This window comes from Penaeus chinensis, chromosome 31, assembly GCF_019202785.1.
Source record: "Penaeus chinensis breed Huanghai No. 1 chromosome 31, ASM1920278v2, whole genome shotgun sequence".
NCBI lineage: Eukaryota > Metazoa > Arthropoda > Malacostraca > Decapoda > Penaeidae > Penaeus > Penaeus chinensis.
Window position 1 is genome coordinate 24314214 of NC_061849.1, and position 7500 is coordinate 24321713.

The window sequence follows — 7500 nt, forward strand, 5'->3', positions numbered from 1 at the left end:
TGTGCAGATTCTTGTGTGATGTGTTGGGGGGTTTTGTTGGAGATAGGGGTTGCTTTTGGGGAGAGGTCGTGCTTGGGGTACGGTGGAGATGGGGCGGAGATGGGTGGGAGGGGTCCGACGCAAGGTGGAATGGGGGTGGGGAGATCGGGCGTGTCTTTGGTGGTTGCAGTTTAGACTTTTTTCTCTTCTTGTACCTCTTATTGTCGATCCTTGTACTTTACTGTGACTCCGCGGATTTAGCGGTAGGTGGGCTTTGTGGGATGCTGCTCTGGGGAACGGGCGTGTGTGTGGGCTGGGGGGGGTAGGGGGCCAGACAACCACTCCTGGTTCACTACACCTAGGGTGGATCCTCCGTGCGGCGGGGGGACGCGCGACTTCCCACCTTCGTAGCCCCCTCGCTCGCCTCGGCCCCCAATTTGTATCTCCTCCCAGTCTTCTCGCATTCTTACTTCTATTTTTGATCTTTCCATTATCAATGGTATTCCCCTTCTATGGTTTGCATGTCCTCCTTAGCCTTTATTTTTTTCTTTATAGTGGCCTATCCCTGAGATCCCGGCCCGTCTCCCCGTGTTTTTTGTGTTTATTCTTACTTGGGTGTCTTCGCCCATACGAGGTCACTCTGACGCTTACTATATTTGTTTTTACCTTCACCGTCCTCGCGCTGTTCGACTGCCGCCCACTTTCGCGGGGCGCTTAGTTTTTGGTCGCGTTTACCACGAATGATTTAGACGAACTTTCGGTCGCGTCTTCGTTCGTCGTCTACCTTAAACTACACTCGTGTTACTTCCTGTTATCCCTCCTCTCCACCTGAAATTTTACCCTGTCTATTATTCTTTTTGTGGACCAATGTTTCCTCCCGCCTCATCGCGTTGTGTGGCCCTGTCATCTCCACCCGGATACAGCCCACCTCCATTTCCATTTCTCCGCACATCCCACCTCCCTCCTCCACCCTCCTCTCCTCCTCCTCCTACCTCTTCCCCTCCGCCCTTCTCTCCTGGTGGTGCTCAGAACCAGGTCCGCAGTCTTCCCTCACCATCGGGCTCACGCCTCCTCCTTGTCTAGCTATTTTTTATGTTGTGTGTTGGCTTTTCCTGTGTAGTCTTTGATTCCCGTGTGGGCAGATTTGTTAGGCGGCTTGTCCCCTACCCGCGATGGCCCGGTCCGTGCAAATGTTGGCGCGCAAGGGTGCTTCGGAAGGTCCCTAGTTTTTTCTCGTGTCCCCGATTCGTCCTAGGCCATGTTTAATTCCCCATTTCCGTGTCGCGCTCCCCCTACAGAATCCCCCCCCTCCCCTCCCTGGCTCTAGCTTCTCCTGATCTCCTACATATCGGTTTCCCCCTTTCCTCCCCTTCATTCTCATCGCGCCCCATCACTTTTCTACTGCTTTGGATATGTCCTCTCCCTCATGTTTGCGTCATTTTTCCCGATTTATCTCTTAGGGTGTTTCCGTATTCCCCCCATGAGCCTGTATCTCCTCACCTCCGTCTTCTCAGCCCTCCCTGCCTGCCTGCCGGGTCTTTCCTTTCTTTTTGTCTTGCTTACGGCTTGGCTCGTATGACGCCTTTGATAGTGCTTGTTTCATGTATTCAGACTTCTTACTTCTCTATAACCACTTTCATCTTCCGCATGCGCGTCAGCTGAGTCTGCAGAGGCCTACGGCTGAACTCCAGTGTTGTTTTGTGTTCTCAGTATCACTTATCCCAGGGACAGCCTTGTTGGTCCCTCCACCGGGAATCGAGGTGTGGACCTATTTTAGTCCGCAGAGGGAGGATAATAATGGTGCATTCGAAACGTCTCCTAGTTTGAGTTTTATTATGGGAGGGTGAGCCCCATTCTAGCCTTTTGGTGATTACAGGCACTAGTGGATAAGACCTTTTAATGGGCGTAATGGTTGGTTGAGGGATGAGAGTTAATTTTTCTTGGATGATCGCCCTTTTGCAACTGGACGCACCTAAGCTCACGTATCTTCGGCTCCGCTTTGTGTCGGGAATTCATATATTATTCTGTGGGGGGCGAGGGCCCTGCCTTCTCCAGCGTCCATTCATTCGCAAACGTCATCAGTCACCCGTTTCTTCGCTGATGGAAGTTGGACTGTAGAGCCTGGTCTGGCGAGCCATTCTTTTTTGCTTGGCGGCAGTCTCGTACGCTACCCCATTCTTAAATTTTTTTTCTCTTTCACCACTTAATATTTGGATCTCACACTATTTTCCCTCTTCCTTTGTCTTCTGTCCCGGATTCTTTTGGTGTGCTCTGTTTGGCATCGCTCTCTTTTGCGCATTGCCCTTTTATGGTTTGGAGGAGAGTCGACTAAACGTTACCATTATAATCATACCTTTACTGCTTTTATTTTTCGTCTTTGTTTCTACGTTACTTTTTATGTTAGTCTCTTTATCAGCTCTTCCCCAAACTGTGTTCTGTACTAATAACTCTGCTCTTCTTAGGTCTATTGTTGGTAACTATATTATAAGTGCAGTGATATATTCAGCCATTCTCTTTTGTGCCCTGTTTTCGCTCTGCCACATTGCTCATTTACACTTATCTTTTCCTTCCTCTGGTTCCGCTCTGTATTCTCTCACTATCCTATTTTAGCAAATCCCCGTTATATTCTACTCGTCCTTCTCAGCAACCACTTCGTCATCGTCAACAAACTATATTCCCCGGCTTCCATCCTCTGCTCTCTCTTGTACACCATCGCGTTACAAGTTGATGTCTGGTCTAATCCCTATTTTTCCTTCTACTCTGATTCCACTCCCAACCTCCTCCCTTGGTATTCGATTTTTCTGTATCTTGTGTGTCGCTTTGTGTCTTGTTATTTTGGCTGTCTCGGCTTTAAAAGGTGTTTTGCAATTATTAATTGATAACTGTTGGTGTTAGTGGAGAGGTCGGTCGGTAAGAACCCTTTCTATTGGATGCGCTTTTGTTGTGTTGTACTTTCTTTTTTTTATATCTACTGTGTTCTTGTTGTCGTTCTGTGACTTTGGAGCGTTCTCGGACATGCTGATGTGCGTCTTGCTTCTTTGGTGTTGCTGTCGCTAGGTCTTACCTTAATTTAAATGCTTTTATACTTGCGCTGCTTGTTCTGCGAGCGATATGTATTAAATACTTATGTCAGTATTCATTTCCGCGTTTATCTTTGTCGATGGCATACTGCTTCTACTCCCCTTACCTCTTCCGAATTTCCTCCGACCCAGCTGTATCTATGTCTTCTGCCTGCTATCGGCTTTCAATCAACACTCCCCCGATCTGCGACAGTTCCTGACCCGCGATTTATTGTTCTTCACCTTAACCTTCCCAGTCTTTCCTACGTCGTTTGGGAGAGCTCTTTTCGTTCTGGTGTTTGAGTGTTTGCGCATGGTTGGACTTGGAGTTGTTTGCCTATTTATTCGGGCGTTTGGGCTATTGCGTGTTTTTGGTTCGGCGGTTTATATATCGTGCTCGTTATAGCATTTTTTTTTTCGCGCGCTGCTTTGCCGCTTCTTTTGGGTGGAGAGCCTTCTAGGCTGATACCTGGCTTCCGCTTTTATTCCGGGTTTTCTTTGACTGTGCTGCGAGTTTTGTTCCTTCTTCATTTTTTGCTGCTCTACGGTGTCATCTTGTATGTTTTTCTTTTCTGCGTTGTGCTTATCTTTGTGTTCTGTCTTTGTCCTTATTATTAGGCTTTTGTTCACGTCCCATACGCGCTTCGGCTAAGGCTCCTAAATAATTACTTAAATCGTGCCTTTTGTTCCTAGTGCCGCGTTGGATACTGCTGGGTCTCGCGAGATTTTCGTGTGCGGTGTCTACACTTCGTGCGTGAGATCGCCTTCTTCGCTCTGGACATTGTTTTTTGGGGCTCCTCCATCTCAGTTTATTCCTATTTGTCAAATGCTATCTCCTAATTTTTCAGGTTTTGGCAGTCGCATCTGCTTCTGTGATCCCCTGTTTGATTCTCTCGTTTGGATTCTGCGATTTGTCGTTCCATTCTTGCCTGAGTCTGTACTTTGGACCTCTTCTCAGATGGCTCTGTTCTCATTCGTTCGATCTCACTTTGCTTTTCTTATCGATCCTTACCGATCTTCTCTCCGTAAGCTGGAGATGTTTGGTCTTTTGGCCTGCGTTCGTGTCCGCACTAGTATTGTTCCGCGTTTTGTCATCGACTATTGATACGAATGGTGTCTGCTACGTGTTCTGTTACTGATGTTCCACTCGTCTATTTTGGGTTCTGGATTCCTCGGATGGCGTTTCTGTATTTGTCTCTTTTTTGCTTTTCGCATTACTTCGGCGCTCTGTTGTGCCATTTGCTTCTGTTATTTTATGTTACGACCCCTAGCCTTTATTTTGTTCTTTTCTCCCTTCTCCATTTCTCCTATGTGCATTTTGTGTTCGCTATTCCATTTCGCTGCTCTCTACATTTGCCTTCTTCGTTCTTTCTGTCTCTGGTTAACCAAATAATTTCGTGACTTTTCTCGCTGTTGTGTCTCTCGCCTGTCGCTTTGTGGCTGTCGTCATCTTTATTCTTTCCTATTATACCACTATTACACTTAAATACTTGTTGTTTGTGGTTTTGCTGTTGTCATCTACCTCTACACTCTTTATCATATCTTCATCCATGATAACGACACGCTATTTTATTCTCACTTTTGTTAAAGTAGCTCTCCTCTACCAATGTGTTCTCAAACTGGCGAAGTGAATTTTTGGTGGCTTTTGTGAACAACTGTATTGGCACTTTGAGCCTTTGTGTCTGTCCTCTTTTTAGTTATTGTTTCGATCATACATTTCAGCTCATCTTGTATAGTTTTTCCAGTATTATCACTCTCAAGAGTTTGCGGCCTTCGTTTTTTATGTGCTGTCGTGGATGCTGTGCGCGAGCCGTACTTTGGTCGCGTTTGCTCTTTCCTCGCTCTTCGTTCCTGGCATATTCTTTTTTGAGCTTTGTTGTTTTTAGTTAGCGCGGGCCGTTCTTTTCCTGATCGCTCTTCGCGCGGATCTTTATCTTGGTTTCCTTTCGTGTAGTGTGCTTTTCGCTGTTTTTCGGTATTCCCTATCTTAACGGTTTTTCTTGTCTTTTGTCTGCGCTTTCTCTTGCTCTTGCTTGGTCTCTTACCTCATCGGTGTGTTGGAGTTGTGTGTTCTTTAAGGTGTTTGGTTTTGGTAGTCGGTGTTGTGTGTTTTTTGGGGTTTTTTGGGTGTTCTGATCTCCATATGCGTGGTCTGGGAGCACTGCTTTGGGTGTGCCTTCGGAACCTGGCACGTGACTCTGGATTGCGTTCCTGACTTTTTTTGCCTTGGACAACTGTCTGTTTTGCCTGACTTTGTTGGTTTTCTTTGTGATGCTCGACGTTTTTGATTCCACTTTATGTTTACTATTGTGTTTCTTATTCTTGTACTCTTGGGTTTGTTGGGTTAATATGTTTTGTTATGGGGAACTATTTACGTCGTGGGCTTGACTTTTTAGCTCTCTACTTCTTATATTTATAAATGCTATTACTTAAATTCGTGTCGTGTCTCATTTTTCTTTATTGATTACGCCTCTTTTCGTCTCTCTTTGTGTCCCTTCTTTGGTTTCGTGTATTCCGCGTTATTTTATTTCCACTTCTTTTTACCACGTTTTTCTACTTACCTTCCCCTCTTATTGAATTGCGCTGTTGTGGAGGAGGAGGGAGGGTGGAGAGGATGGGAGAGAGGAGGAGGAGGGAGGGGTGGAGAGGACGGTGGTGAGGTTTGGTGGAGGGGCGGCGGGAGGGGTGGAGGAGGAGGCGGGAAGGGGTGGGGAGAGGACGGGAGGGGTGGTGGAGGAGGTGGGTAGTGGGAGGAATGGAGGAGGGGGGTGGTAGGGGTGGAGGAGGAGGCGGGAGGGGTGGAGGAGGAGGTGGAAGGGGTGGAGGAGGAGGCGGGAGGGGTGGAGGAGGAGGTGGAAGGGGTGGAGGAGGAGGTGGAAGGGGTGGAGGAGGAGGGGGGAGGGGTGGAGGAGGAGGTGGGAGGGGTGGAGGAGGAGGTGGGAGGGGTGGAGGGGGAGGTGGGAGGGGTGAAGGAGAAGGAGGTGGAAGGGGGGGAGGAGGAGGTGGGAAGGGTGGAGGAGGAGGTAGGAGAGGGGGAAGAGGAGGTGGGAGGGGTGGAGGAGGAGGTGGGAGGGGTGGAGGAGAAGGAGGTGGAAGGGGTGGAGGAGGAGGTGGGAGGGGTGGAGGAGGAGGTGGGAGGGGTAGGGGACATGGGGGAGGTGTGAGGGGAGGGGGAGGTGGGAGGGGTGGAGGAAGAGGAGGAGGTGGGAGGGGTGGAGGAGGGGGTGGGAGGGGTGGAGGAGGAGGGGTGGAGGAGGAGGTGGGAGGGGTGGAGGAGGAGGTGGGAGGGGTAGGGGACATGGGGGAGGAGGGAGGGGAGAAGTGGGGTCCGAGGGGAGAGAGATAGGAGGGAGAATAAAGGAGGGAGGGGGAGGGAAATTTAAGAGGGAAGTGGGGAAGGAGGGAGAGAAAGGAAATGGGGGCGGAAAGAAGGGAGGAGGAGGGAAAATAGGGGGAGAGGGGGAGAGAAGGCCGTACTGTATGGGTAAGGAGAGAGGGAGAGGGGAGAGGTTGAATAGGAAAGGACAACGGAGGGTCACTGCACTGAAAGAGAAAACGCTCTCTCTCTCTCTCTATCTATATATCTATCTACCTATCTATTTATCTACCTCTCTCTATCTCTCTCTCTCTCTCTCTCTATCTATCTACCTATCTATCTATCTATTTACCTATCTCTCTCTCTCTCTCTCTCTCTCTCTCTCTTTCTCTCTCTCTCTCTCTCTCTTCTCTCTCTCTCTCTCTCTCTCTCTCTCTCTCTCTCTCTCTCTCTCTCTCTCTCTATCTATCTATCTATCTACCTATCTATCTATCTATTTACCTATCTCTCTCTCTCTCTCTCTCTCTCTCTCTCTCTCTCTCTCTCTTTCTCTCTCTCTCTCTCTCTCTCTCTTCTCTCTCTCTCTCTCTCTCTCTCTCTCTCTCTCTTTCTCTCTCTCTTTCTCTCTCTCTCTCTCTCTCTCTCTCTCTCTCCCATGTACTCGGTGCATGACGGGAAATATTCATTTTGATTAACCCAGTCTTCGAATTCATCTTTTAAAGCGGGGGTAGGGAGGGGGGGGTGTAAATCATTACGGCAGTTGCATCTATTAACTTTTTGTACCTCTTTCTCTCTCTCTCACTCTCGCTTAAATATTCATATTATTTTTCCTAAATCTCCGCAATCTTTACCTTGCATGTCTTGACTTTTTTTTTTTTTTTTTTTTTTCAAAAACCCCTGAGAGCATCTAGGTTTCTTAAAAGGATGAGACGGTGTAGCGCTGGGCATACATTGTGCGAATTTTCCACGCCAGACTGAGATAAACTGGCGCCGAATAGGAACGAGACACCGAAGCAATATAACGAAGCATCTGATTAACGATTCGAAACTGCGGGTTCATTCTCTCGTAAAGAGTTACATTCGCAAGAGCGTAGCCGTTGATGTTTATATTTTCATCGTGAGTTGGATTTTTTTTTCTTTTTCTTT

The 7500-nt window shown here is 48.0% G+C and overlaps 1 pseudogene; it reads right to left on the reverse strand.

The window, feature by feature from the left end:
* Window positions 1-4652: 4652 nt before the first annotated feature.
* The window catches only part of LOC125042098, a 21412-nt pseudogene continuing 18564 nt past the window's right edge, over window positions 4653-7500 (reverse strand).